The sequence below is a fragment of the Myotis myotis genome, unplaced genomic scaffold (assembly GCF_014108235.1).
Source record: "Myotis myotis isolate mMyoMyo1 unplaced genomic scaffold, mMyoMyo1.p scaffold_m19_p_23, whole genome shotgun sequence".
Lineage (NCBI taxonomy): Eukaryota > Metazoa > Chordata > Mammalia > Chiroptera > Vespertilionidae > Myotis > Myotis myotis.
In genome coordinates this window covers 509,170-519,442 of record NW_023416328.1, presented here as the reverse complement: position 1 = coordinate 519,442, position 10,273 = coordinate 509,170, and the positions used below count along the sequence as shown (strand labels likewise).

The following is a 10,273-nucleotide window of genomic DNA, read 5'->3' as shown; positions in this document are numbered from 1 at the left end:
GAGAGGTTAAGTGACATTCCTAAGGACTCACTCTGTGACACGCCAGTCAGCGAACCTGGGTTCAAATCCCTGCTGTACTATTTTACGCCACCTTAGACACACAATAACTAAGCCTCAATTAACCCCTCTGAAATGGAGATATTAGCCCTAGCCGGTCTGGCTCAGTGGATAGAATGTCGGCCTGCGGGCTGAAAGGTCCCCGGGTTTGATTCTGGTCAAGGGCACGTACCTCGGTTGTAGGCTTGATCCCTGGCCCTGGTCGGGGGTGCATGCGGGAGGCAACCAATCCATGTGTCTCTCTCTGTCTCTGTCCTTCCCTTCTCTCTCTAAAAATCAATGGGAAAATATCCTCGGGGGAGGAATACCAAAAATAAATAGATAAATAAATAAATTTTTAAAAATGAAATGGAGACAATACTCAGTTAATAGGATAAGGTACCATACGGGCATCCTTACAAATGCTGCAAAACCCGGAAACCTGGGGAAGAATGAGGGGTTCTGAAAACTTAGCTGGGGGAGAAGACTGGGAGTGGGAACTTTCCCCAACAAGGGACTGACTGGTAGGGGCCACACTGGGGTAGCCCCACCAGCAGCAGCCACTGTTGTAGAGACAATACTTCTGCAGTCAGACCCAACGAGGCAGGAAGTGAGTCACGGTTCTTCCTTAGTCTGAGCAAGGGAACCCCATTGAGGGGAAACTGGAACAGGGCTGGCCCCATCTAGCCTTGGAGTCTCCCAGTGCCCTTCCCTCTTGTCCTCTGACCTAGAAGAGAGGTCAAGCCAGAGAGATAGCAACGCTGGCTGCCTCTCGGCGCCCCACCCATCCTGGAGGCTGGTCCCAGGGGAGCCTCGGTGGTCTGCGGTGAAGGAAGAGGCGGCACTGCACTTGCCAGTTCCTCCAAGCCTGGCCCTCCAAGCCTGCCTCTGGCACTTAGCACTGAAATCCTGGAACTGTGCTGCTCAGAGGTGCATCGCTGGAGGGAGGGGAGAGGCTAGGACTGAGCAAGTGAGCACCTGCCCTGGCTTCACCCAGGGTTTCCCATGCGGCTGTCATTTACCACGATTCTGTTGCTACAGCCACTCTCCTTGAGACCCCTCTGGAGGGAGTCCCAGCTTGCTTCAGTTGCTGACTGCTAGCCAGTGAGGTCCTTTATCTCACGGGAGCAAGTCCCGTGGGCAGGTATTGTTCTCTCCGTATCCATATCAGAGGCCCTAAGGCCCCAGGACAAACATGTCAAACTTGGGGCCAGCGGGCCGCATGCCTCATTTATTTAGCTCGTGTCCGCCTTTGAGTTTGACATGCTTGCCCTAGGAAGTTAACTCCCCTGGAGCCCACGAGTCCGGACTTGGGGCCGTAGGAGCTGTACTGACCTGTGGATCCCACTGGATCAGTTCGACACAGCAGTCAACAGGCTGGGGCACCATGTGACAGAAGCCTGGCAAACAGGAGGGATGTCCACCTGTGGGGGAAAGCAGGGCATGATGGTTAGTTAAGGCCCAAGGGAAGAGGGCTGTAACTGGGGTTCTCACCTTTCCAGCAGAGACCCGGGAGAGAAGTACCCAGCCAGCGAGGCCTCTTTTTCTCTGGATTTGGGACTAATCTGGGAGGCTCCGTAGAGCAACCCCCCAGTTAAATCCACCCAGTCACACTCACCAGGGGCACTCCCAGTGTCCCCGTGGTGTGCTCTCTGGGGTCCCCTTCTCTCAAAACCTCCTCCTCACTCGCAGGCACCTCAAGCCTTCGGCTGCAGCACCCACACCTGGTTTTCATAAAAATGTCTACACTGCCGGCCAGTGTGCTCAGTGGTTAAGCGTCGACGTATGAACCAGAAGGTCACGGTTCGAATCCCAGTCAGGACACATGCCAACATTGCACTCGATCCCCGGTAGGGGGCGTGCAGGAGGCAGCCAATCGATGATTCTCTCTCATCATTGATGTGTCTATCTCTCTCTCCCTCTCCCTTCCTCTCTGAAATCAATAAAAAAATATTTTTTTAAAAAAACGTCTACACCACCTTCATACTTGAATAGAAGGCCACACAACAAAACTGTTTTCTCTGAAAGGGTGGGATTTGTGAGCTTTTTGCCTACACGCATTTTCAGGAGCGTCTACAGCAGTGGTCGCCAACCGGTGGTCCGTGAGGTCCGAAAGGTTGGCGACCGCTGGTCTACAGTATAATCAAGTAACAAAACCTTGAAGTCATGCGGAGGGGAATAAAGCATGCCCATACTTCACCATCCAGCTGCAGGCACCTGGAGTCCCTCCTGAGCGCTGCTGGGCAACAGCCAGGCTCCTCCTACCCCAACCTGGGGCAGGGCCCTGCCAGTTCTGGCTAAACCACTTTGGGAAAGTCTCCCTTATATGACAAGCAAAAAGGGTGCCTGTGGGTGGGGGGAGGAGCCAGAAGTGATCTGGTGGTGAAATGGCTGGGCCCCTGGGACAGGATCCCGTCATGGCCAGCCCTCGTTTTCCCAGTTACTGGGGTGGGTCTGCACTTATCTTTCCTCAGCTGGTTCTGCCAAGTCCCACACTCACTGGTCGGTTTGATGGCTCCCTTCTGTGTCTCCTGCCTTGCCTTCAACGTCTAGCCACTGCTACCCAGGCCTGGGCACCTAGTAGGTGTGTTGGGTGCAATCAGACAATCGGATGGACATTCACTGAGCGCCTACTGAGTGCTGGGCCCTGGTGCTTCAAGCTGAGTCCCTTAGAGCTTGTCCTGGAAGCCAGCGCCCATGCCTGGGAGGAGGTCGCTGAGACAGCTAAGGTCTTCCTGACTCTGTCCTACCATGTGGCCTTGCAGCTCCCATAAACCTCTGCCTTTCCCTCTCCCTTTTTAAAAAATATATTTTATTGCCGAAACCGGTTTGGCTCAGTGGATAGAGCGTTGGCCTGCGGACTGAAGGGTCCCAGGTTCGATTCCGGTCAAGGGCATGTACCTGGGTTGCGGGCACATCCCCAGTAGGGGGTGTGCAGGAGGCAGCTGATTGATGTTTCCCTCTCATTGATGTTTCTAACTCTCTCTCCTTCTCCCTTCCTCTCTGTAAAAAAATCAATAAAATATATTTAAAAAAATAGTTTATTGATTTCAGAGAGGAAGGGAGAGGGAGAGAGAGATAGAAACATCAATGATGAGAGAGAATCATGGATCAGCTGCCTCCTGCATGTCCCCTACTGGGGATTGAGCCCACCACCCGGGGAATGTGCCCTTGACCGGAATCGAACCCGGGACCCTTCAGTCCATAGGTCGACGTTCTATCCATTGAGCCAAACCAGCTAGGGCTCCTTCTCCGTCTTGATCCAGAAAAGTACAGCAGTCAATTGTCATGACTTCTTGTCCCCTTTCCCAGTTAGTTCTGGCATCTGGAAGGGGTTTCTCAACCTCAGCACATTAACTTCTTGGGCTGGATCACTGTTTTTCGCGGGGCTGTCCTGTGCGCGTGGCATGTGTAGCAACACCCCTGTCTCTCAACACTTGGTAGGAGCCAGCGGCACTCCCACCGCCATTAGGACAACCAGAAATGTCCCCAGGCATTGCCAAATGTCCCCTGGGGGGCAAAAGTGCCCCTGGCTGAGGACCACTGATGGGGTGTGAGGGATGGGAATGGCGCGGAGGAGGCGATGGTGTGTGCAGCCTGCGAGGCCCCAGGAGTGGTCTGCCGGGAACTGCGCGCCGAGGCAGCTGGCAGCGAGGGAGAAACTCCCAAACCCCAACCTGCCAGGCACGGACGGCGGTGCAACAATGGGGCCATTTAGTGCGCACGGCAAACAGTCTCCGTCTCTCCCTGACATCTGAGGACACGGCTTTCAGTAGCGTTAATGATCATGCTGAACCAGGACGGGAACAATCGGGCTGAGCACCCTATTTACAGGGTGGGGAAGTGGGTGAGGCAGCTCTGCATCGAACGTGCCTTTGGAAGGCAGATCGGTGGCTGCCGGGGAGGGGGGCCGCGGGGCGGAAGGAACCTCTTGGGAATGATGGATATGTTCATTATCTTGGACGGTGGGGATGGTTTCGCGGGTGTATGGGAACGTCAGCACAGATCAAGCTGTACACTTTAAACATACTCAGCTTACAGTGTGTCAATCACACCTCAACAAAGCTGTTTTTAAAATATATTTGTTCCAAGTGTTGATGCCTGGAAGACATTATTTTGAAAATTTACTAACATGAGGTAGCCCATTTCTTTTTTTTTTTTTCTTCTAGAGTTAAGTTTCTTTTTGTTTTGTTTTGTTAATCCTCACCCGAGGATATTTTTCCAATGATTTTTAGGGAGAGTGGAAGAGAGAGGGAAAGACAGAGAGAAACATCACTGTGAGAGAAACACATCGATTGGTTGCCTCCTGCAGGAGCCCCGACCAGGGCCCAGGCTGGGAAGGAGCCTGCAACCAAGGTGCGTGCCCTTGACCGGAATCGAACCTGAGACCCTTTGGTCCATAGGCTGACGCTCTATCCACTGAGCCAAACCGGCCAGGGCAGCCCATTTCTGCACTGTGCCAGATAAAGGCGGTGTGTCTGGGTGGGGGTTACTGCACTACTTAAAAAGAAAAGAGAAACAGGAGAGAAAATGACTGTGGGCCTCAGGGCTGACCCAAAAAAGGCGCGAAAGGGGTGCCACTCTGGGTCCAGGCCTCCCCCGTGAAGCCAGCGAGTCTGGCCATGGCTAAGCACAGCATCGGAGAGTTTTTCCGTTGGATGATGCTATCAACCAACTTGTCTGGGACGCTGTGATCAGGGTCTTTGGAAAATAAAATAACAAATGTACTGCTGGCCGCCAGGGAAGGAAGGAATGATTCTGGAAATGACAGGCTCCGCCACTCTAACTCTAATCCCTAAAACAAACACTGCTGGGGGAAAAGCTAGCCAATTCCTGAAGGAGGGCGGTGCCCTGGCTCAGTGGGGCACGGTGTGTGCACCTGGGGAGCAGTCTGCCCCGTGCCACCTGCACATGAAAGGCGCCAGCACTGCTAGTGCCCAAGGGGCTGCCTTTGGCAGAGAGGGTGCCAGACATGCCAGGTGAGGGAACTGTGGGTGGCAAGCAGTGAGGGCCTCTCACGGACAGTGGAGTGCTTTTTAGCTGAAAGAGACCTCCACTGAAGTTCCCGGGAGCCTGAGGGAGGCTAAGAAGCAAGAAGAGGGCTTGGGCCCAAGCTGGTTTGGCTCAGTGGATAGAGCATCGACCTGCAGACAGAAGGGTCCCGGGTTCGATTCCGGTGAAGGGCACATGCCCGGGTTGCAGTCTCAATCCCCAGTGGGGGGTGTGCAGGAGGCAGCCGATCCATGATTCTCTCTCATCATTGATGTTTCTATCTCTCACTCCCTCTCCCTTCCTCTTTGATATCAATAAAAATATATTAAAAAAAAAAAAAAAAGAAGCCATGTCCGGTTTGGCTCAGTGGATAGAGCGTCGGCCTGTGGACTGGGAGGTCCCAGGTTCGATTCCGGTCAAGGGCATGTGCCTTGGTTGCGGGCACATCCCCAGTGGGAGGTGTGCAGGAGGCGGCTGATTGATGTTTTTCTCTCATCGATGTTTCTAGCTCTCTATCTCTCTCTCCCTTTCTCTCTGTAAAAAATCAATAAAATATATTTTTAAAAAAAGAAAAAGAAAAAAGAAGAGGGCTTGGGGTGGGGATATGTTATGTGTGACAATAAAAACCTCTGTGGAGGGTGGGCTGTGCACCAGGCATTTCACTCACTCACTCAGTCACTCACTCACTCCTCAGACACTGACTGAGAGCCGCCGGGTGCAGGACCTCTTCCAGGGCTCGTGTGGTGGTGAGGGAGGCAGACGGCAGCACCATAAGCCCGTTCATCAGAGGAGTTCAGGTCATCGGAAGTGCTCTGGGAAGAAATCATAAAGAGGGTGATGTGGTTATGCCTGGGACAGTCCCTCGGGTGGCCAGGGAAGGTGCCTGGGAGGAAGTGATAGTTGAGGTGTGACGAGAGGGCTTCCAAGGCAGGCCTGGGACGAGAGGACACAGGCCTGGGACGAGAGGATGCGGGCCTGGGACGAGAGGACACAGGCCTGGGACGAGAGGACACGGGCCTGGGACGAGAGGACACGGGCCTGGGACGAGAGGACACGGGCTTGGGACGAGAGGACACGGGCCTGGGACGAGAGGACACAGGCCTGGGACATGAGCGCGTGCACTTGGAGAGCAGACACTTCTCCAAGCGTGTGGGAGAGGGCGAGGGTGGGGAGAGAGGGGATAAGAGGGGTAGGCAAGGACGGGATCCTGGAGCAGGTGGCAGCCCGGTCAGGATATTGAATGAAATTCTCAGAGCAGTGGACAGTTTTTGGAGAATTTCACTAATTTATCTTTTTTTGAAAGAAAAAAAAATTTAAATATATTTTTATTGATTTCAGAGAGGAAGGGAGAGGGAGAGAGAGATAGAAACATCAATGATGAGAGAGAATCATGGATTGGCTGCCTCCTGCACGCCTCCCACTGAGGATCGAGACCGCAACCTGGGCATGTGCCCTGACCGGGAATTGAACCATGACCTCCTGGTTCTTAGGGTGATGCTCAACCACCGAGCCACACCAGCTGGGCACTAATTTACCGTTTTAAAAGGCCCCTGTGTGACTGCTGTGGGGAGGAGACATATAGGGGTACAGCCCTCCGCAGGAGGCCCTGTTAGTGACCCTCCCGTGCTCCATGCTGGGTTGGGGGCCGGCTTGGAGAAACAGTGACTTTCATAATCCGGGAAATGGGCTTGTGGGCTCCTGAGCAGACCTGGGAAGGACGGGGTGCCACCCATTGCCCTGGGAAGCTGGGGCCTCCGCAGGCTGAGAGTTGGCCGGCCAGCCCTGAGGTTCTACTGCCCAGCTGCTTGGGCGCGCATGTGCTTCTCCCTCTACCACAGCCACCTGGGCAGCGATAGTAGGAACCCGGGCAATCGGGGAAGCTTTGGGTTAACAGTTAAACCCACACAGCGCACACTCATTCCATCTCAGGCGCGATGCTGAGTGCTTTACACGAATGGCCTCCTTTGTGGCTCCTCACAACATTGAGGCAGGCGCTACTGTTATCCCCATTTTGCAGATGAAGAAGCTGAGGCCTAGAGAGCTTGCTGGGAATTTGTAAGATCTGAACCTGGGGAGTGAGAATGGAAAGAAAGCTTTCTGCCTCCAGAAGAGGGAGGGAGCGATCGCTGAATCAGCCGCCGCTGTTTCCTTAGGAAAATGTGATGTGGGTGGCTCTGCTCTGATGAACATTTGACACTTTTCTTGGAAAAGGCTGGTCACCTGCAACTTCCCAGTAGACCTGGGTGATATTTCTATAATCTGTGGTCCAGGCCACAAACCCCGTGGGCGGTGGTCCAGTGTGTGGGTTCCCAGCCCAGCCCTGGGGCCAATCCCAGCTCTGAAAGTCGCTTGAATGCCCCCTGTGCAAACTACGTGACCCCCTGGGGCCTCAGTTTCCTCATCTGCCACATGGGGTACAAGCTACTCGGCTCATCCGGCGACGCCTGTAAAGGCTCAGCACAGCGCCTGGCCTGTGGCAATGGCCGCTGTGATCAAGTCACCGCCCCCCTTCCGTCCAAGGCAGAAGGCCTTTCCAGCTCTCCCGCGTTGGCCTAAACCCAGGCTTTCGTGGATTAAATCTCTGCCCTCGCTGCCGGGCTTGCTTGGTGCTCTCAGGCTATTATTTTTCCTCGATAGCCCGCCAGCCTCCCCGCACTGCTGTCTGGGCTCAGAGCAGCCTTTGGTGCGGCCCGCGCGGTGCCTGGTCCCTATTTTGTCAGCTGCCCGCTCCTCTGACCTCTTGCGTCTAAGGTCAGAGGTCAGCACAGTCCTCCTCGGCTGCGTGCCCTAACTTGTTCACCTCATGACTTGCAGAAGATGTGGGCCGCCGGCTGGGGCGCGTGAACCGGGATGATGGAGGCGGGCAGGGCCTTGCTGGCAGCTGCCGCCTCGCCCCCTGCTGCCTGCTTGGGGCTGGAGGCTCCAGCACCCATGGCAGACACACTGGTGGGCAGTACTTTCTAAGGGGCCTGGCAGTCTGGCTCCATGGGGACCCGTGGCTGTACTGTCTCCCAGTGTCGGCCACATCGCTGTGCTTGCTGAGTTTCTGCTCACAGAGTCGAGGCAGGACTGGCCTTCCTGGCCTTCTCCGTTTTAGGGAGAAGAAATACTTTCCGGATAGTATTTTAGGAAGATGCTCTCCTGGGAAGCAATCCCTCCCCCCCGCCTCCCCCTGCCCAAGGCTGACGGAGGTAAGTGATTCTGTTATGTTAGGTACGCAGTCGTCCTTTCGCTCTCATGCAACCCTCCATCCAAAATGATTCAAAGGTCAAAACGACAGAAAAACACACAGAAAGCAATCTTGCTCCTACCTCTGCTCCTTCTATGCAATCCCCCTCCACACTTGAGTACCAATTTTTATTCTAATTGATCTTCCCAGTGTTCCTTTCTGCAAAAAAGAAAAAAATTATATATACACACACATTTACCTCTCTTCTGTTTAAAAAACATCTTTATTGATTTCACAGAGGAAGGAAGAAGGACAGAGAGATAGAAACATCAGTGATGAGACAGAATCATGGATCGGCTGCCTCCTGCACGCCCCACATTGGGGATTGAGCCCGCAACCCGGGCATGTGCCCTGACGGGGAAATCGAACCGTGACCTCCTGGTTCATAGGTCCACGCTCAATCCCTGAGCCACGCGGGCAGGGCTACCTCTCTGTTCTTATAGTATTTCCCTTTTTTTATCAAAAGGTAGCATATTATAATTTGGGTTTTTGGTTGTTTGTTGATCCTCAACTAAGGATATCTTTTCCATTGATTTTCAGAGAGAGTGGGAGGGACGGGGAGAGACAGAGAGAGAAACATCGATGTGAGACTCATATCGATTGGTTGCCTCCCGCATGGCCCCGGGATTGAGCCTGCAACCCAGTCATGTGCCCTTGGCCGAAATCAAACCTGTACCCCTCACTCCGCAGGCTGACGCTCTAACCACTGAGCAACTGGGTAGGGCTGGGTTTTTGTTTGTTTTTAAATATATTTTCATTGGCCCTAGCCCTCTATATTTTTATATATATATCATTGATCAGCTGCCTCCGGCATGCCCCACACCAGGGTTTGGTCCCGCCACCCAGGCATATGCGTGCCCTGACTGGGAATTGAACCGTGACCTTCTGGTTCATAGATTGACGCTCAACCATTGAGCCACGCCAGTCAGGCTGGGTTTTTGTTTTTGTAAATATATTTTTATTGAATTGAGAGAGGAAGTGAGAGGGAGAGAGAGATAGGAACATCGATGGTGAGAAAGAATCATTGTTTGACTGCCTCCTGCATGCTCTACACTGGGGATCGAGCCTGCAACTGGGGCATGTGCCCTTGACCGGAATCGAACCCGGACCCTTCAGTCCATAGGCTGACGCTCTATCCACTGAGCCAAGCCTGGTAGGGCTTGTTTTGTTTTTTTACTTAGCAATACTTTCAAGAGAAATTTACACAATAAAGATAAACAAAACTACAAACCCAACACAATTCATTAAACGTTAGTTCAATGGGAAGGATGATGTTGTTTGGCTGAAAGCAAATTACCGCGTACGGAGACATGGGGCTGACCAATGAGAGCAGGCCCCCTGGTGAACGTGACAGGCCGGTGGGCGCTGCCATGTCTGTGCGGGGGGGTGACGCAGTTCTCCCACGACTTTTCTCTCTCTGAATGACTGCAGGACTTCTGTTTGCACTGTGGGCTGTTACATCATCTGGCCTCCTCTTGGCTTCACCACATCATTTACGCATTAAATCCGCCTCTGCTCTTTTCTTGCTAGCCAGCAGCAATTAAAAAGGACTGCTTGGTGCCAACGCAAATCATCAACACAAATGCGCACTCGGGCAGTGAAATCCTGTGTCAACAGTAGACTGTACGGTGGTCACGCCGGCAGAAATGATGATGAAAATAATCGTAATGGTAACACTTAGTCGGAGCTCGCTCTTTGGCCGGACTGTGCTGAGTGCTTCACGTGCAAGGTCTTATGTAATCCTCCAAACAACCCTTAAGGCACGCCCGTTTCACAGATGAGGGCCTTAGGGTGAAAGGCCTTGCCAAGGCCCAGTGGGTAGAGCGTCAGCCTGCGGACTGAAGGGTCCCGGGCTCGAGTCCCGTCAAGGGCACGTGACACAGTTAGTTGCAGGTTTGATTCCCAGCCCTGGTTGGGGCACAGCCAATTGATGTGTCTCTCTCACATCAATGTTTTTCTCTCTCTCCCCCCACCCTTTCACTCTCTCTAAAAATCAGTGGAGCCCTCGCCTGTTTG

The 10,273-nt window shown here is 53.4% G+C and overlaps 1 long non-coding RNA gene across 5 annotated transcripts in view; it reads right to left on the bottom strand.

Moving 5' to 3' along the window:
• Window positions 1–276: 276 nt before the first annotated feature.
• LOC118679175 overlaps window positions 277–10,273 on the bottom strand; it is a 33,701-nt gene continuing 23,704 nt past the window's right edge. Inside the window, exons 7-10 of one of the 5 annotated variants that reach the window (XR_004975159.1) lie at window positions 8,340–8,416; window positions 5,700–5,840; window positions 1,372–1,460; window positions 277–326 (exon numbers count right to left, since the gene is read on the bottom strand). This is a non-coding gene — a long non-coding RNA (uncharacterized LOC118679175). Of the gene's footprint in view, window positions 327–396; window positions 1,213–1,371; window positions 1,461–5,699; window positions 5,841–8,339; window positions 8,417–10,273 lie in introns of those variants that run through there. The other 4 variants (XR_004975161.1, XR_004975160.1, XR_004975162.1 and 1 more) reach the window with 4 other exon arrangements.